Here is a 21,339-nt window from a genome sequence, read left to right as displayed (position 1 = left end):
GATGATGGTGCAAAAAAATGAGCCCTCATACCGCCCTGAACGTGGAAAAATTAAAAAGTTATAGGGGTCAGAAGAGGACATTTTTAAACATATACATTTTCCTGCATGTAGTTATGATTTTTTCCAGAAGAACGACAAAATGAAACCTATATAAGTAGGGTACCATTTTAACCGTATGGACCTACAGAATAATGATAAGGTGTCATTTTTACCAAAATACGTACTGCGTAGAAACGGAAGCCCCCAAAACTTACAACATGGCGTTTTTTCTTCGATTTTGTCGCACAATTATTTCTTTTCCGTTTCGCGGTGGATTTTTGGGTAAAATTACTAATGTCACTGCAAATTAGAATTGGTGATGCAAAAAAAAAGCCATAATATGGATTTTTAGGTGGAAAAATGAAAGAGTTATGATTTTTAAAAGGTAAGGAGGAAAAAACGAAAATGCAAAAACTGAAAAACCCTGCGTCCTTAAGGGGTTAAAAGAAAAAAAATAAACAAGAGGGCATAGTTTCAAATTAGAGGGGCAAAGATTTAAAGATTTAAAAGTAATATGAGAAAGTATTAATTTACTGAAAGAGTATTGGATGCATGGAATAATCTTCCTGCAGAAGTGGAAGTGAAGGAGTTTATACATGAATGGGATAGGCATAAGGCTATCCTTCATATAAGATAGGGCCTTCATATAAAATGCCATGTTGTATTTTATATTGACCACCTCTACTTTTGACCCTGCCCCCCCCCCCCCCCCCCCCCCACACACACACACTCCCAAAATATAAAAGCTAAAGTCACCAGTGGTGGAGGATCCTGCATCAAGAGGTTTGTGAGACACAAGCAGCTTTGTTAAATATTTGGTTTCTGCTCAACAGCAGAATTTTTACAGCTGCCTTTGTAACATGAATAATTTTTTTACAGTAATTTCTGAAGAACTCTCCTCAACGAGTCCTTATCAGATTGTATTTGACTGTCCTTGGAATTACTTACATATCTTTTCACATTTCAAAGATCTCTCTTCAGTTCTCATAAAATAGAAATAGTTTTCATGCCTTTGCAGGACATTGAACTATTACATGCTTTTCATTTCCAGTAAGGTCTTTCTTCTTACCAACATTGCATGAGAACTGTTACTTAAAGGGGTATTCCAGGAAAAAACTTGTTTTATATATATATCAATTGGCTCCAGAAAGTTAAACGGATTTGTAAATTATTTCTATTAAAAAAATATTAATCCTTCCAATAATTATCAGCTGCTGAAGTTGAGCTGTTCTTTTCTGTCTGACAACAGTGCTCTCTGCTGACATCTCTGCTTGTCTTGGGAACTGCACAGAGCAGAATAGGTTTGCTATGGGGATTTGCTTGTACTCTGGACAGTTCCCGAGACAGGTGTCATCAGAGTGCACTTAGACAGAAAAAACAACTCAACTTCAGCAGCTCATTAGTACTGAAAGGATTAAGATTTTTTAAGAGAAGTAATTAACAAATCTGCAAGAGTATAATCAAGACGTTCGGCACTGCTTACTTCTGTACCTTCAGCGGGCGGACTCTAAATAGCTGTTGCGGCAATGGGTATGGTGGTGCTCAGACACATAGTAACCTTGGTGCACTTGATAGAAGAATGAAAAAGTCGGCACTCACCAGTATTCCAGTTCAGCAAAATTTATTGCACATACTCACAGCCTAGTACATGTACAAGGGAGGACAGCAGATGGTACCGGTGTCGCCTCTCTGTGATCCCCCCCCGGTACCATTTGCTGTCCTCCCTTGTACATGTACTAGGCTGTGAGTATGTGCAATAAATTTTGCTGAACTGGAATACTGGTTAGTGCCGACTTTTTCATTCTTCTATCAAGTGCACTAATTTACAAATCTGTTTAACTTTCTGGAGCCAGCTTATATATATAAGAAAGTTTTTTCCTGGATAACCCCTTTAATAATATAGAACAATCTCTGCAGATCAACTTCAATTTTCAAGATCACCAGGTAAACTAAGTAACAAAACTGTTTATATAATGTTTACATTTTATATAATGTTTTATATCTAATATCTTTCTAGATGTTTGTTGTCAATCAGACAGTTTTGTTACTGTCTGATTGATAACAGACATCTAGAAAGATATTAGATATAAAATATTGTATTAAAAACTAAAACCTGGTAGCACTGTACACCATTGCATTTAGGCAACGTTTATTCCATTTTTATCCTCCTAAATACTTAACAATTAAACTGATAGAATATGGAGTCATAAGGCAATGTTCACATGTTTGGAATTTCCGTGCAAAATTCTGCATTGGAATTCAGCCGGAGATTCCGCAGCAGCAGAGTCCCATTGTATTCAATGAGATTCTGTTGCGCAAAAAGAATAAACCTGAAATTTTCTGTGCGAACATACCGTACGTATGAACATGGCCTATGACTCCCATAAGAATCTATTGTCAATCAACAATGGCAGTTATTTTGGCAGATATATTGACAGAAAGACCTGATCCAACTCTAGAACACACAACATCCAATTGTCCATGCAGGAAACATGCAGAGTGCAGATTTACGCCAACCATCTGCAATGTTTCACCTTGGGCCTCTTTTATTGTCATTGCAAACAATTTAAAGAGTACCTCTCATGATCTTATTAAATGTTATAATCCTCCCAGTTCACTGCCCCATCATGATAAACCACCACCTGCTCTGTTTTTCTGCTCAGTCAGATTCACAGACTGGGAAGGGGCATTCCCCAGCAGGTGTGACATCATCTGAAGCCATACAGGGGAGAACTTTTTCCCTTACTTTGCTACACACAGCCCAGAGCAGTTCAATGTGTGAGATGAGCTCTGATTGGATAAGGCTGCACACATCCCTCTCAGCATTTCCTGATTTTGGACTTCTGCCAGGCCAGCAGGAGTCCAAAGTCTGTGCAAAAGATGGGGGAAATGTGCTCTGGACAAATAGGAAGACCCCTAGTGGCAGATTGTTTAAACACAAACAAAACATAGAAAACTTATTTTTTTTTAAATATACATTAGAAAGATTTTTTATTTACCATAAGGAGTGCAATAGCAAAAATTTGTTTTAATGATAGTGCCCATTTAAAATATATTGTTCCATCTGAGTTATTCAGTGTAATTTGTGGACTAAAAGCCTCTGCTCCAGCACAACACCCAGAGAGGATGGTTTCTTTAAGTAAATGGGATTGGCATGTTTAACTGCACATCCTGGTTCTATTAAACAGTCTTGGTGCATCTAGATTTCTCAAGAGAAGAGAACACAAAGATCCAAGTAATGGGGAGACATAACAACTTAACTGGGCACTGCACCATCTGTCCTGGATCTATATTGGTGTCAATTTCAAGAATACACTAATCCTGACAACTCCTTAACCCTTTCCCGCTGTAGGACGTATGCATACATCCAATCATCTGACACGTTCACGCAATTGGATGTATGCATACGTCATAGCGATCTCCGGCACTGCCGCGGGCAGCGCAGGAGATCGGCGATGGGACCCAGCTGTTAATCACAGCCGGAGTCCCGCCGCAGCTGCATGAGCCGCGATCACGCTGGTCCCAGCAGCATTAACCCCATAGATGCCGTGTTCAATCCTCATCACGGCATCTATGGTGTTGACAGGGGGAGCGCTCTCCCCTTGTTCTCCAACGGCAGTGCTGCGATACAATCGCGGGTCGCTCGTTGGTTGCTATGGCAGCAGGAGGTCAGATCATGACCTCCTGTATGCCTGCTACGGAAGCCTGTGAGATCCAGTCAGAGGCTGGATCGCACAGGCTGTAGTGTCTGCAGCTCATGAGGTTATACTGTGCTGCAATACAAATGTATTGCAGCATAGTATAACCTGTAAAAAGTGTAAATAATTAAATACAAAGTTCTTCAATGAAAGTATGAAGTGTAAAAAAAAAAAAAATGCCCCTTTGCCAATAAAAGTCCTGTATTAGCACCAAAAAAGATCAAAAACACAAATCACACACACAATAGGTATTGCCCCGTCCGTAATGATGTGTACTATAAAACTATAATGTAAATTATACCGCACGGTGAACGCCGTAAAAAAAAAAACATAAAAAAAAAGCACTAAATTCGCCAATTTTGGTACAAATAGCGTTATAAAAAAGATCAAAAGGTAGCACATAGCACAAAAATGATACCAATAAAAAGTACAGCTCATCCCACAAAAAATAATTCCTTACTCAATGGCATCGGACGAAAAATAAAAAAGTTACGGTTGTTGGAAAATGAATGGCAGAAAAATAATTTTGCTCAGAAAAGGAAAAAGAACAGAGAAAGCGATATAAAATGGGTATCACCATAATCGTACTGACCCACAGAATAAATATAACATCACTTTTACCGCACAGTGTACACCATAAAATAATTTTTACAAAACGCCAGAAATTTTCCTGTTTTTCACAATATTTTTAAGTTTTTCACAAAAAATTCTTCATGTGTCAACAAAAATGCACCAGTTATATAATGTACAATATGTCACGAAAAAACAATCTCAGAATCGCTCTGCTCAGAAAAAGCGTTCTAAAGTTATTACCATTTAAAGAGATACATGTCAAATTTAAAAAAAAGAGCCTGGTCATAGAGGTAAAAAATGGGTCGGTCCTTAAGGGGTTAAAAGGGTACTCCAGTGGAAAACATTTTTGTTAAATCAACTGGTGCCAGAAAGTTAAACAGATTTGTAAATTACTTCTATTAACCCCTTAAGAACGCAGGAAAAAGAAAGCACTTTTTCACCTTAAGAACTGAGCCCTTTTTCGCAATTCTGACCACCGTCGCTTTATGAATTAATAACGCGAAAACGCTTTTACCAAATATTCTGATTCTGAGATGGTTTTTTCATGACATATTCTACTATTTTGGTGGTAAATTTTCGGCGCTACTTGCATCCTTTCTTGGTGAAAAATCCCCAAATTTCATGAAAATTTTGAAAATGTCAAATTTTTCTAACTTTGAAGCTCTCTACTTGTAAGGAAAATGGATATTCACAATAAATTTTATTTTTCTTCACAAATACAATATGTCCACTTTATGTTGGCATCATAAAATGGACATACTTTTGCTTTTTGAAAAAATTAGAGGGCTTCAAAGTAAAGCAGCAGTTTTCAAAAAATTCATGAAAATTGCTAAATCTGAAGGGACAGATGTTACAGAACTACAACTCCCAGCATGCCTGGGCAGTCCAGGAATGCTGAGAGTTGTAGTTTGGCAACATCTGGAGGGCTACTGCTTGGGCACCACTGTAACAGTGGTCTCCAAACTGTGACCCTCCAGATGTTGCAAAACTACAACTCCCAGAATGCGCAGCCTTTGGCTGTCTGGGCATGCTGGGAGTTGCAGTTTGGCCTTCCTAGTGGTTGCCACAGTAAAGATCGTTTTACTTTCACTTTCATTCCCCCCCCCCCACGAACCCCTGTCCTGCGCTGCCATTGGTCAGAACTCCGTTCTGCTAATGGCACGGGATAGGAGGAGATCGCAGCTCTGCGACCTCACTCCTATCCTTTAGGCTGATCGGGGCTGTTGCTGACAACTACGATCAGCCCTATTTTCCGGGTGATCGGTAGTGTTGAGCGGCATAGGCCATATTCGAATTCGCGAATATTCGCGAATATATGGACGAATATTCGTCATATTCGCGAATACTCTCATATTCGTAATATTCTCGTTTTATTTTCGCATATGCGAATATTCGCGTGTGCGAAAATTTGCATAGACGAAAATTCGCATATACTAAAATTAGTATAAGGGAAAATGCGCATACACGAAAATTAGCATGAGCATATTTTCGCATATGCGAACATTCGCACACCAGTCTCACACAGTAGTATTAGAGTCTTCTTACACCACATAAGCTGGAAGCAGAGAGGGAAGATCACTGTGATGTGTACTGTGAAAAAAAAAAAAAAAAAAAAAAAACGAATATTCGTAATTACGAATATATAGCGCTATATTCGCAAATATTCGCGAATTCGCGAATATGCGATATTCGCGAATAAAATTCGAATTGCGAATATTCGCGAGCAACACTAGTGATCGGGTCACCAGAGACCCGATCAGCCCGGAATTGGAGAAAATCGCATGTCTGAATTGACATGCGATTTTCTCCGATCGCCGACATGGAGGGGTCTCAGAACCCCCCTGGGCGATGTGCCGGGATGCCTGCTAAATTATTTCAGCAGGCATCCCGATCTGGTCCCCAACCGGCTAGCAGCGGGGACCGGAATTCCCACGGGCGTATCCATCGGTCCTTAACCCCTTAAGGACGCAGGACGTAAATGTACGTCCTGGTGAGGTGGTACTTAACGCACCAGGACGTACATTTACGTCGTGTACATAACCGCGGGCATCGGAGGGATGCCCATGTCATGCGCGGCTGATCCCGGCTGCTGATCGCAGCCAGGGACCCACCGGCAATGGCCGACGCCCGCGATCTCGCGGGCGTCCGCCATTAACCCCTCAGGTGCCGGGATCAATACAGATCCCGGCATCTGCGGCAGTTCGCGATTTAAATGAACGATCGGATCGCCCGCAGCGCTGCTGCGGGGATCCGATCATTCATAACGCCGCACGGAGGTCCCCTTCTCCGTGCGGCTCCCGGCGTCTCCTGCTCTGGTCTGTGATCGAGCAGACCAGAGCAGGAGATGACCGATAACACTGATCTGTTCCTTTCTTTTTGGAACACTGATGACATCACGAGCACAGTGCTCTCTGCTGACATCTCTGTCCATTTTAGCAACCATGCATAGCAGATGCATAGCAGATGTATGGTAAGGGCAGCATGGTGGCTCAGTGGTTAGCACTGCTGCCTTGCAGTGCTGGGGACTTGGCTTCAAATCCCACTTAGGACAACAATAAATAAAGCGTTATTGTTATTATAATAACGTCAGCAGAGAGAACTGTGCTCGTGATGTCATCAGAGAGCATTCCAAAAAGAAAATAATCTCCTCTGTAGTATTCAGCAGCTAATAAGTACAGGAAGGATTAAGATTTTTTAATAGAAGTAATTTACAAATATAGCCCGGACCTTCTAGGTGAGTGTATAGAAATAAATGATGATAGATCGTGCTTCAATAATAATGATCAACAATTTATTAAAAAATAATATAATGTGAATAAAATTAGATACTTCTCACATGGCCCTTGTGAGAAGAACATACATAGTAAAAGCAACCTAACAGTAAAAGTTATGCATGAAATTATTGTACGGTATTACTGGCATAAATTGGCTTCTATTGTGTAGCCAAAACAACAACTGCACAAGACAAGCGAGTTGAGCAAAATTTCTTAATAAATTATTTTACTCTTGTGGATGTTCAAGGTGGATGTGTCCTTTTTTTGTATACAATATCAGACAGTTTGTAACAATTACAATTTATGTTACCAGTCTTTGTAGTAGTAACCCGGGCAATAGATGTTGTTCCCACAGTGACTGGATGACTTTAGTGCACTGGGTACTCTGTGCAGCGATTCCAGACGTAGGCAGCTTGGTCCAGTAAGGTCCGGATAGAGGCGGTGGCAGTCACTTATGACTGAGGCGCTGGCAGGCGCCGATGGTCACAATGGTGCCAGGGGACTGCTGGCGCTGGCATGCGCTGGAGATGGTATATTTCTCACCGCTAGCTAGTTGGCGCTCGGGACCGTGTGCTGGATGCAAGGAGCTCGCCTAGTGTTGCCGGCGTCTGACGTCAGCTGTAGTTGGAGCCGGGATCACTTGCACCAGAGTCGATTTGTATAGCTGAACCGGGCAAACAGCGGAGTGAAAACGCTGATAATAGTGCTGTTAATCAGAGGTAACCGGTCTTGATAAACGGACACAGTTCACAGATGTGACATGCCAGTTGTGGTAATATGCCAGTTATCGTGCATAAAAGACTAGACGCGTTTCAGGGTTGTACAGTATAACCCTTTCCTCAGTAGTCAGTATGACATGAATTCAGCTCAACATCCTTGGTTCTGTAATGGCCTACAACAAATGTATAAAAAGCTGATTTATTATATTGGCTCCCTGTTGTAGTACTGATGGTAATGAAGTTAATACACTGTAGTGTCCTGATCAGCTTAGAGGATGGCGGGAGGGCTCTTAGCTGCCTCCTCGCTGTCTGATCGCTGCTAGGTTACTCCAGGATGCCTCAGCAGCATGGGGCAATGGAGCACCGATAGCACTGATCAATGCTATACTATAGCATAGCATTAAACAGTGTATGCCATCTGAAGATTGCATGTAATAGTCCCCTATGGGCACTATAAAATGGTGTAAAAAAAAAAAAAAAAGGAAAAAAAATAATGTTAATAAATGTGAATTAACCCCTTCCCTAATAAAAGTTCGAATCACCCTTTTGACTTAAAAAAATGTAAACAAAAATAAACATATGTGGCATGGCCACGTGCGTAAATGTCCGAACTATAAAAATATGTTAATTAACCTCTTCAGGACCCATGACGTATGCATACGTCATCACACCCTGGGTCTTAAGGACCCATGACGTATGCATACGTCATGTCTTTTCCTGGTCTCCGCCGCTCACCCGGCGGAGATCGGAAGCGGATCCCTGCCGAAATCCTTCGGCAGGGATCCAGGGCAAACGCCGAGGGGGGCCATGTAGGCCCCCCATGTCGGCAATCGCCGCAAATCGCAAGGGAAATCCCCCTTGCGATCTGCGGCGATACCGGGCTGATCGGGTCTCTGGGACCCGACCGCCCGGTAATTTCGCATGATCCCGGCTGTCACAGACAGCCAGGACCATGCTAAAGCATAGGAGCGAGGTGGCAAGCCGGCCACCTCCTCCTATACCCTGCGATCTGTCGGTTAGTTAATCGACCAATCGCAGGGGGGGGGGGGGCGGTTGCTTCCTCCCGTCCTGCCCGGCCCCTGGAAGTCCGGAGAGGACGGGAGGAAGACCGGAGGACGCGGCGGGGGACACGGAAGTGCTGGGGATCGGCCCCGGTACTTACCTCGTCCCTGAAGACCCGGATCCCGGCGAGGAAGATGGCGGCGGCAGCGACAGGTGAGTAGATCTTCAGCCGCGGTCGGGCCCTCTACAGCAATGCACGTCGCCGTAAAGCGACATGCATTGCTGTATTTGGACCCTATATACTACAACTCCCAGCATGCCCAGACAGCCCTTGGCATCTGGGCATGCTGGGAGTTGCAGTTTTGCAACATCTGGAGGTCCACAGTTTGGAGACCACTGTGCCCTTCCAGATGTTGCAAAACTACACATTCTCAGCATGCCCTTACTGTCCAGGCATGCTGGGAGTTGTAGTTCTGTAACATCTGGCCCTTCAGATGTTGCAGAACTACAACTCCCAGCATGCCTGGACAGTTCTGGCATACTGGGAGTTGTAGTTTTGCAACATCTGGAAGGGCACAGATTGGAACCACTGTATTAGTGGTCTGCAAACTGTAGTCCTCCAGATGTTGCAAACTACAACTCCAAGCATGCTGGGAGTTGTAGTTCGGCAACATCTGGCTCTAAAGATGTTGCCGAACTACTACTCCCAGCATGCCTGAGAATGTTTGGGAGTTGTGGTTTTGCAACAACTGGAGGCACACTGGTTGGGAAACATTGTCTGTTTCCTAACTCAGTGTTTCCCAACCCGTGTGCCTCCAGCTGTTGCAAAACTATAACTACCAGCATGCAATGATAGACTGTGCATGCTGGGAGTTGTAGTTTTGCAACAGCTGGAGGTCCCCCCCCTTTTGAATGTACAGGGTACATTCACATGGGCAGGGGGCTTACAGTGAGTATCAGGCTGCAAGTTTGCGATGCAGCAAATTTTGCGCGGCAGCTCAAACTCGCAGCGGGAAAATCGCTGTAACCCCCCCTGCCCGTGTGACTGTACCCTAAAAACACTACACTACACTACACTAACACAAAATAAAAAAAAAGTAAAAAACACTACATATACACATACCCCTACACAGCCCCCCTCCCCTCCCCCATAAAAATGAAAAACGTCTGGTACGCCACTGTTTTCAAAATGGAGCCTCCAGCTGTTGCAAAACAACAACTCCCAGTATTGCCGGACAGCCGTTGACTGTCCAAGCATGCTGGGAGTTTTGCAACAGCTGGAGGCACCCTGTTTGGGAATCACTGGCGTAGAATACCCCTATGTCCACCCCTATGCAAATCTCTAATTCAGGCCTCAAATGCGCATGGCGCTCTCACTTCGGAGCCCTGTCGTATTTCAAGGCAACAGTTTAGGGTCACATATGGGGTATTGCCGTACTCGGGAGAAATTGCCTTACAAATTTTGGGGGGCTTTTTCTCCTTTCACCCCTTATGAAAAGGTGAAGTTGGGGTCTACACCAGCATGTTAGTGTAAAAAAATAAATTTTTTACACTAACATGCTGGTGTTGCCCTATACTTTTCATTTTGACAAGAGGTAAAAGGGAAAAAAGCCCCCCAAAATTTGTAATGCAACTTCTGCCGACTACGGAGATACCCCATATGTGGGCGCAAAGTGCTCTGGGGGCGCACAACAAGGCTCAGAAGGGAGAGTGCACCATGTACACTTGAGGTGATTTGCACAGGGGTGGCTGATTGTTACAGCGGTTTTGACAAACGCAAAAAAAAAAACCACATGTGACCCCATTTCGGAAACTACACCCCTCACGGAATGTAATGAGGATGCAGTGAGAATTTACATCCCACTGGTGTCTGACAGATCTTTGGAACAGTGGGCTGCGCAAATTAAAAATTTTGTACAGCCCACTGTTCCAAAGATCTGACAGACACCAGTGGGGGGGGTAAATGCTCACTGTACCCCTTGTTACGTTCCTCAAGGGGTCTAGTTTCCAAAATGGTATGCCATGTGGGGGTTATTTTGCTGTTCTGGCACCATTGGGGCTTCCTAAATGCGACAAGCCCCCCGAGCAAAATTTGCTCTCAAAAAGCCAAATATAACTCCTCTTCTGAGCATTGTAGTTCGCCCGTAGTGCGCTTCAGGTCAACTTATGGGGTACCTCCATACTCTGAAGAGATGGGGTTACAAATTTTGGGGGGTATTTTCTGCTATTAACCCTGGCAAAAATGTGAAATTTGGGGGGGAAACACACATTTTAGTGAAATTTTTTTTTTTTACGTATGCAAAAGTCGTGAAACCCTTGTGGGGTATTAAGGCTCACTTTATTCCTTGTTACGTTCCTCAAGGGGTCTAGTTTCCAAAATGGTATGGCATGTGGGTATTTTTTGCTGTCCTGGCACCATAGGGGCTTCCTAAATGCGACATGCCCCCGAGCAAAATTTGCTCTCAAAAAGCCAAATATGACTCCTTCTCTCCTGAGCATTGAAGTTCGCCCATAGTGCACTTCATGTCAACTTACGGGGTACCGCCATACTCAGAAGAGATGGGGTTACAAATTTTGGGAGGTATTTTCTGCTATTAACCCTTGCAAAAATGTGAAATTTGGGGGGAAACACACATTTTATTGAAATTTAAAAAAAATTTTTTTACATATGCAAAAGTCGCGAAACACTTGTGGGGTATTAAGGCTCACTTTATTCCTTGTTACGTTCCTCAAGGGGTATAGTTTCCAAAATGGTATGCCATGTGGGTATTTTTTCCTGTTCTGGCACCATAGGGGCTTCCTAAATGCAACATGCCCCCCAAAAACCATTTCAGAAAAACGTACGCTCCAAAATCCCCTTGTCGCTCCTTCCCTTCTGAGCCCTCTACTGCGCCCGCCGAACACTTTACATAGACATATGAGGTATGTGCTTACTCGAGAGAAATTGGGCTACAAATATAAGTATACATTTTCTCCTTTTACCCCTTGTAAAAATTCAAAAATTGGGTCTACAAGAACATGCGAGTGTAAAAAATGAAGATTGTGAATTTTCTCCTTCACTTTGCTGCTATTCCTGTGAAACACCTAAAGGGTTAAAATGCTGACTGAATGTCATTTTGAATACTTTGGGGGTTGCAGTTTTTATAATGGGGTCATTTGTGGGGTATTTCTAAGATCAAGGCCCTTCAAATCCACTTCAAACCTGAACTGGTCCATGAAAAATTGTGAGTTTGGAAATTTTGTGAAAAATTGGAAAATTGCTGCTGAACTTTGAAGCCCTCTGATGTCTTCCAAAAGTAAAAACACGTCAATTTTATGATGCAAATATAAAGTAAACATATTGTTTATGTGAATAAAATAAAATAATATTTGGAATATCCATTTTCATTACAAGCAGAGAGCTTCAAAGTTAGAAAAATGCAAAATTTTCAAATTTTTCATCAAATTTTGTGATTTTTCACCAAGAAAGGATGCAAGTTACCAAAAAATTTTACCACTAAGTTAAAGTACAATATGTCACGAAAAAACTATCTCGGAATCAGAATGATAACTATAAGCATTCCAGAGTTATTAATGTTTAAAGTGACAGTGGTCAGATGTGCAAAAAATGGCCGGGTCCTAAGGTGTAAAATGGCTGGGTCCTTAAGGGGTTAAACATCACAGTAAAAGGTGTTTATGTAAAAAAATACCACAGTCCAAAATTGCGTATTTTTGGTCACTTTGTACACCATAAAGCAAAAATGGTACTGATAAAAACTACAGATCATGGTGCAAAAAATGAGTAAGTAAAACAAAATCAAACCTATATAAGTTGGGTATCAATTTAATTGTATTGACCTACTGCATAAAGATGGTAATTTTTACCGAAAAGTGCACTGCGTAGAATCGGAAGCCCCCAAAAGTTACAAAATGGCGTGTTTTTTTTTTTTTCAAGTTTGCACCACAAATATTTTTCTTCTGGTTTTGCCATAGATTTTATTGATGGTATTACAAAGTACTATTACTGGCACAAAAAAACAAGCTCTCTTATAGGTTTATAGGTGAACAATTGAAAGGGTTTTGATTTTTTGAAGGTGAGGAGGAAAAAAACGAATGTGCAAATATGTAAAAACCTGTGGTCCTTAAGGGCTTAAAGAAGAAGTATCTTGGAAAAAATCTAATCCCTTATCTGCTGGGGCCCTCTGCGATTTCCTGTACTTCTTCACAGTGGCGCGTCACGCCCCGCCTGAAGCGGGGGCCGCCATGCCCCCTCCATATAGCTCTACGGGTTAGCAGTTTGGCTATCTTCGACTTTCTCATAGAGCTATATGGAGGAGGTGTGGCGGCCCCTGTTTCGGGTGGAGGTCGTGATGTGCCGCTGTGGAGGAGAACCCCGCAATCTAAAACTTATCCCTTATCCTGCCGATAGGGGATATACGTTTTTTCCATGAGACTTCCCCTTTAAGTAAAACCAACTGACAACATAGCAAAGTGGTAGCATAAGAGGGAATTTTCATGGACTCTTTTGCACAACAGATTTTGGTCTGACCTGCAATCCTTGTTCATTCTCCTATGAAAGGAACTCATCTGGATGCCCCAAGCAGGTGCATCACAACTGGGTCAAGTAAGTTAGTGTGGGACCCATACACAGTTCACCCTGGAACACCCCCGGGAAGATTCTGTGCAGGAAATCTTATTTTTTTTCCTATTCCTTTTGCCCCCCCAAAATAATACTTTTTTAAAAATACATTTTATGTACCCCAATGTGACTCATTTCACAAAAGACATGCCCTCATGTAGTTATATTTACTATATTTACTACTATAAAAAGTCAAAAACTTCTGGGAATACAGTGACACTAAAACAAAACCAAATATTTTGGAAAAGTTAAAGGGGTACTCTTGAGGGGAAAAAACTGTTTTTAAATCAACTAGTGCCAGAAAGTTAAACAGATCCGTAAATTACTTCTATATAAAAATCTTAATCCTTTCAGTACTTTTACCTTACTAGAGTGCTCTCTGCTGCCACCTCTGCCCCTGTCAGGAACTGTTTAGATCAGGAGCAAATGCCCATAGCAAACCTCTCTTGCTCAAGACAGTTACTGACACTGACAGAGATGTCAGCAGAGAGAACTGTAGTCAAATTGGAAAAAACTACACAACTACCTCTGCAGCATACAGCAGTTCAAATGTTCTGAAAGGCTAAACTTTGAACCCTTGAGGATGGAGCCCATTATAATCCTAAGGACAGGAGCATTTTTTGCAAATCTGACCTCGGTCACATTAAGCATTAACAACTCTGGGATGCTTTTTGTACCCTACATAACCTAACAAGGTGAGTGGGTTTTCTTATATACTACTCACCTGAAAATTCAAACAGTACCAAACATACTGCCCAATGGGAAGCTCTCTCTTATGTTTTTCCCTGTCTGTAGGTATTTTTCCACTGTATTTACTACTGAAACTTGTATTTGGCGATTTATCCTACATTTTGCTTTTTTTGCTGTCAGGTTTTTCAGAGCTCAAATCTACCACATTTTATGTGGAAACATTAGTAAATTTGTAGATTTCCTTAAAAAATGTATTGTTTCTTTTTTGAAGACACGACCCTTTTCCTAATGACCATGTCCCTGTTTTCTGAGTAAAGTAGAGAGTTAGTAGGTTTTTTTTTGCAGGAAATTCTGGCACACAAAACATGCAATAAAAAAAACCTACAAAATCTACTTGGAAAAGCCTTAGTAAATGAGGCCCAATGTGTGATCTGTACAAAAGCCTGAAGAAGCTCCTGTTCTCTATATGGACAGTGATTTACAGCTCCCAGCAGCTCTTTCTTACATTTATATGTAAAGACTTGTGTTACGCCGAGCGCTCCGGGTCCCCGCTCCTCCCCGGAGCGCTCGCTTCTCTCTCTCCGCTGCAGCGCTCCGGTCACGTCCTCTGACCCGGGGCGCTGCGATCCCGCTGCCAGCCGGGATGCGATTCGCGATGCGGGTAGCGCCCGCTCGCGATGCGCACCCCGGCTCCCCTACCTGACTCGCTCCCCGTCTGTTCTGTCCCGGCGCGCGCGGCCCCGCTCCCTAGGGCGCGCGCGCGCCGGGTCTCTGCGATTTAAAGGGCCACTGCGCCGCTGATTGGCGCAGTGGTTCCAATTAGGGTAATCACCTGTGCACTTCCCTATATTACCTCACTTCCCTTGCACTCCCTTGCCGGATCTTGTTGCCTTAGTGCCAGTGAAAGCGTTCCTTGTGTGTTCCTTGCCTGTGTTTCCAGACCTTCTGCCGTTGCCCCTGACTACGATCCTTGCTGCCTGCCCCGACCTTCTGCTACGTCCGACCTTGCTTCTGCCTACTCCCTTGTACCGCGCCTATCTTCAGCAGCCAGAGAGGTGAGCCGTTGCTAGTGGATACGACCTGGTCACTACCGCCGCAGCAAGACCATCCCGCTTTGCGGCGGGCTCTGGTGAAAACCAGTAGTGGCTTAGAACCGGTCCACTAGCACGGTCCACGCCAATCCCTCTCTGGCACAGAGGATCCACTACCTGCCAGCCGGCATCGTGACAACTTGTTTTATCTGTATTAGTTATCTACATTTGTATTTTATTAATTACTTTTTTCTATTTTTGGATGACATTTAGGGGCTTTGGAACCAATTACCAGGTTTTCATAGAGGAAGCAAGATATGTAAAAGAGAATAAAGGTCTAGCCGACTGCCTCAATAAATACTTAATAAAAAAAAAATGAAGGAAAAGGACCTCAGTTAGAGAGGAAGACTCTTTACAGAGAAAGAGGTCCTGAGTCAGCTGTCTAAAGTTAAGACAAATAAGTCACAGGGGCCTGATGGTATACACCCAAAGTTTATTAAAAGAGCTCAGTGATGTACTAGCAAAACAGTTAACAGATTTATTTAACCAATCACTGGAAGCAGGAGTTGTCCCAGAAGAATGGAGATTAGCAAATGTCTTCATTCATAAGAAAGGTAGTAGAGAGGAATCAGGCAACTATAGGCCAGTAAGTCTGACATCAATAGTGGGGAAATTAATGGAAACTCTACTAATGGATAGGATTGTGGAACATCTAAAGTCCCATGGATTGCAAGATGAAAAACAACATGGGTTTACTTCAGGGAGATCATAACAAACTACTGATTTTTTTTGATTGGGTGACTAAAATAATAGATGATGGAGGTGCAGTAGACATCGCTTATCAAAATTTTAGTAAGGCTCTTGACACTGCCCCACATAGAAGTCTTTTCAATGAACTGTGGTCATTGAACTTAGACTCCCATAATGTTGAGTGGATTAGGCAGTAGCTGAGTGACAAACAATAGAGGGTTGTAGTCAATGGAGAATATTCAGAGCAAGGTCTTGTTACCAGTGGGGTACCTCAGGGATCTGTACTGGGACCCATTTTGTTTAATATCTTTATCAGAGATATTGAAGAATGTCTTAATGGTAAGGTGTGTCTTTTTGCTAATGACACAAAAATTAGTAACAGGGTCGATGTTCTGGAGGGATACGCCTAATGGAAAAGGATTTGGGTAAACTAGAGGAATGGTCAGAAGTCTGGCAACTAAAGTTTAATGTGGATAAGTGCACTATAATGCACCTGGGCCGTATAAATCCTCAGGCAGAGTATAGATTATGTGATACAGTCCTTACCTTAGTATCTGAGGGAAGGGATTTAAAGGTCATAATTTCAGAAGACTTGAATGAAGGCAGACAATGTCATAGAGCAGCAGGAAATGCTAGCAGAATTCTTGGATGTATAGGGAGAAGTATTAGCAGTAGAAACAGGAAAGTGCTCATGCAGCTGTACAGAACACTGGCGAGACCTCACTTGGAGTTTTGTGCGCAGTACTGGAGACAGTGCCTCCAGAAAGATCTAGGTACTCTAGAGAGAGTTCAGAGAAGAGCTACTAGTACATGGATTGCAGGATAAAACTTATCAGGAAAGGTTACAGGACCTTAATATGTATAGCTTGGAAGAAAGAAGAGACAGAGGGAATATAATAGAAATTTTTATATACATAAAGGAAATCAACACAGTAAAGGAGGAGAGTATATTTAACCCTTTAACGAGGAAGGACGTATATTTACGTCCTCCGCCGGCTCCCGCGATATGCCATCAATGGCCGTGATGCGCGGCTAATACAGGACATCACCGAGCGCGGTGATGCCCTGTATTAACCCTTCAGACGCGGTGATCAAAGCTGACCGCCGTGTCTAAAGAGAAAGTGAAAGTATCCCGGCTGCTCAGTCAGGCTGTTTGGGACAGCCGCAGTGAAATCGTGGCATCCCAAACAGCTTACAGGACACCGGGAGGGCAGATACCTGCCTCCTCGTTGTCCGATCGGCGAATGACTGCTCCGTGCCTGAGATCCAGGCAGGAGCAGTCAAGCGCCGATAACACTGATCACAGGCATGTTAATACACGCCAGTGATCTGTGTAAAAGATCAGTGTGTGCAGTGTTATAGGTCCCTGTGGGAGCTATAACACTGCAAAAAAAAAAGTAAAAAAAAAGTGTTAATAAAGATCATTTAACCCCTTCCCTAATAAAAGTTAGAATCACCCCCCTTTTCCCATAAAAAAAATAAAACAGTGTAAATAAAATTAAACATATGTGGTATCGCCGCGTGCGTAAATGTTCAAACTATAAAAATATATAGTTAATGAAACCGCATGGTCAATGGCGTACACGTAAAAAAAATTCCAAAGTCCAAAAAAGCATATTTTTGGTCACTTTTTATATAATAAAAAATGTATAAAAGGGATCAAAAAGTCCTATCAAAACATAAATTGTACCGTTAAAAACTTCAGATGATGGTGCAAAAAAATTAGCCCTCCTACCGCCCTGTACGTGGAAAAATTTAAAAGTTATAGGGGTCAGAAGAGGACATTTTTAAACATATACATTTTCCTGCATGTAGTTATGATTTTTTCCAGAAGAACGACAAAATGAAACCTATATAAGTAGGGTACCATTTTAACCGTATGGACCTACAGAATAATGATAAGGTGTCATTTTACCAAAATATGTACTGTGTAGAAATGGAAGCCCCCAAAACTTACAACATGGCGTTTTTTCTTCGATTTTGTCGCACAATTATTTTTTTTCCGTTTCGCGGTGGATTTTTGGGTAAAATTACTAATGTCACTGCAAATTAGAATTGGTGATGCAAAAAATAAGCCATAATATGGATTTTTAGGTGGAAAAATGAAAGAGTTATGATTTTTAACCTCTTCAGGACATAGGGCGTATGGATACGCCCTGCATCCCGAGTCCTTAAGGACCGAGGGCGTATCCATACCCCCGTGGGAATTCCGGCCCCCACCGCTGGCCGGTTGGGGACCGGAGCCGGATGCCTGCTGAAATCGTTCAGCAGGCATCCCGGCATATCGCCCAGGGGGGTCATTATGCCCCCCCCATGTCGGCGATCGCCGCAGATCGCTGGACAATTCAGTCCAGCGATCTGCGGCGATTCCGGGTCAATCGGGTCTCCAGTGACCCGGTGACCCGGAATTACTGGCTGTTCGGGGCCGTCTCTGACGGCCCCGAACAGCCAGAGCCTGCAGGGGTGAGGTGGCACTGGTGCCACCTCACGATCGCCCTGATTCGTCGGCCGGATTACCGGCCGACCAATCAGGGCGCCTGCTGCGGGTGTCACTCCCGCACCCCGGGCGGGACGTGCACCCCGGGTGCTGGGGACCCCGATCCCCGGCGCCCTGTTGGGATCGGGGCCCCAGGAGCAGCGGCGGCGGCGGGACTGACCTGCAGCGTCTGGATCGTTGGAGGTGAGTGACAGCCTCCTGCTGTTGCTTAGCAACAGCTCCCAGCATGCAAAAAGGGCATGCTGGGAGCTGTAGTTAGGCAACAGCAGGAGGCAGACCACCACAACTCCCAGCATTCCCTTATGGGCATGCTGGGACTTATGGTTTTGCAACAGCTGGAGGCACATTCTTTCTATGGAAAAGTGTACCTTCAGCTGTTGTATAACTACAACTCCCAGCTTGCACAAACAGCTAAAGTGCATGCTGGGAGTTGTAGTGGTGCATCTGCTGGTTGCATAACTACAACTCCCAGCATGCCCGTTGGCTGTCGGTGACTGCTGAGAGTTGTAGTTTTGCAACAGCTGAAGGCACACTGGTTGTGAAACTCAGAGGTTTTTTTTACCTAAGTGTTTCACGACCGGTGTGCCTCCAGCTGTTGCAAACTACAACTCTCAGCAGTCACCGTACACCATGCACCGTACATGCTGGGAGTTGTAGTTTTGCAACAGCTGGAGGCACACTGGTTGTGAAACACTGAGTTAGGTCACAAACTCAGTGATACATAACCAGTGTGCCTACAGCTGTTGCAAAACTGCAACTCTCAGCAGTCACCGACAGCCAACGGGCATGCTGGGAGTTGTAGTTATGCAACAGCTGGATGCCCCCCCCCCCAATGTGAACGTACAGGGTACACTCACATGGACGGAGGATTACAGTAAGTATCTGGCTGCAAATTTGAGCTGCCGCAAACTTTCTGCTGCAGCTCAAATTGCCAGCGAGAAACTACTGTGAACCCCCCGCCCGTGCAACTGTACCCTAAAAACACTACACTACACTAACACAAAAAATAAAATAAAAAGTAAAAAACACTACATATACACATACCCCTACACAGCCCCCTCCCCTCCCCAATAAAAAGGAAAAACGTCTGGTACGCCACGGTTTCCAAAACGGAGCCTCCAGCTGTTGCAAAACAACTCCCAGTATTGTCGGACAGCCGTTGACTGTCCAGGCATGCTGGGAGTTTTGCAACAGCTGGAGGCACCCTGTTTGGGAATCACTGGCGTAGAATACCCCTATGTCCACCACTATGCAAGTCCCTAATTTAGGCCTCAAATGCACATGGTGCTCTCACTTTGGAGCCCTGTCGTATTTCAAGGCAACAGTTTAGGGCCACATATGGGGTATCGCCGTACTCGGGAGAAATTGTGTTACAAATTTGGGGGGTATTTTCTGCTTTTACCCTTTTTAAAAATGTAAAATTTTTGGGAAAACAAGCATTTTAGGTAAAAAAAAATTTTTTTTTTACATATGCAAAAGTCGTGAAACACCTGTGGGGTATAAAGGTTCACTTAACCCCTTGTTACGTTCCCCGAGGGGTCTAGTTTCCAAAATGGTATGCCATGTGAGTTTTTTTTTGCTGTCCTGGCACCATAGGGGCTTCCTAAATGCGGCATGCCCCCAGAGCAAAATTTGCTTTCAAAAAGCCAAATGTGACTCCTTCTCTTCCGAGACCTGTAGTGCGCCAGCAGAGCACTTTTCACCCCCATATGGGGTGTTTTCTGAATCGGGAGAAATTGGGCTTCAAATTTTTAGGGGTATTTTCTGCTATTACCCTTTTTAAAAATAAAAAATTTTTGGGAAAACAAGCATTTTAGGTTACATTTTTTTTTTTTTTTTTTTACATTTGCAGAAGTCGTGAAACACCTGTGGGGTATTAAGGTTCACTTTATCCCATTTTACATTCCCCGAGGGGTCTAGTTTCCAAAATGGTATGTCATGTGTTTTTTTTTTTGCTGTTCTGGCACCATAAGGGCTTCCTAAAGGTAACATGCCCCCCAAAAACCATTTCAGAAAAACGTACTCTCCAAAATCCCCTTGTCGCTCCTTCCCTTCTGAGCCCTCTACTGCGCCCGCTGAACACTTTACATAGACATATGAGGTATGTGCTTACTCGAGAGAAATTGGGCTACAAATACAAGTAAAAATTTTGTCCTTTTACCCCTTGTAAAAATTCAAAAATTGGGTCTACAAGAACATGTGAGTGTAAAAAATGAAGATTGTGAATTTTCTCCTTCCCTTTGCTCCTATTCGTGTGAAACACCTAAAGGGTTAAAACGCTGACTGAATGTCATTTTGAATACTTTGGGGGGTGTAGTTTTTATAATGGGGTCATTTATGGGGTATTTCTAATATGAAGACCCTTCAAATCCACTTCAAACCTGAACTGGTCCCTGAAAAATACTGAGTTTGAAAATTTTGTGAAAAATCGGAAAATTGCTGCTGACCGTTGAAGCCCTCTGGTGTCTTCCAAAAGTAAAAACACGTCAATTTTATGATGCAAACATAAAGTAGACATATTGTATATGTGAACCAAAAAAAATGTATTCGTAATATCCATTTTCCTTACAAGCAGAGAGCTTCAAAGTTAGAAAAATGCTAAATTTTCACATTTTTCATCAAATTTACGGATTTTTCACCAAGAAAGGATGCAAGTATCGACAAAAATTTACCACTATGTTAAAGTAGAATATGTCACGAAAAAACATTCTCGGAATCAGAATGATAACTAAAAGCATCCGAGAGTTATTAATGTTTAAAGTGACAGTGGTCAGATGTGCAAAAAACGCTCCGGTCCTTAAGGCCAAAATGGGCTCCGTCCTAAAGGGGTTAAAAGGTAAGGAGGAAAAAACGAAAATGCAAAAACTGAAAAACCCTGCGTCCTTAAGGGGTTAAAAGAAAAAAATTTAAACAAGAGGGCATAGTTTCAAACTAGAGGGGCAAAGATT

This window comes from Hyla sarda, chromosome 7, assembly GCF_029499605.1.
Source record: "Hyla sarda isolate aHylSar1 chromosome 7, aHylSar1.hap1, whole genome shotgun sequence".
NCBI classification, from domain to species: Eukaryota; Metazoa; Chordata; class Amphibia; order Anura; family Hylidae; genus Hyla; species Hyla sarda.
Note: the sequence above shows the minus strand (reverse complement) of the source record.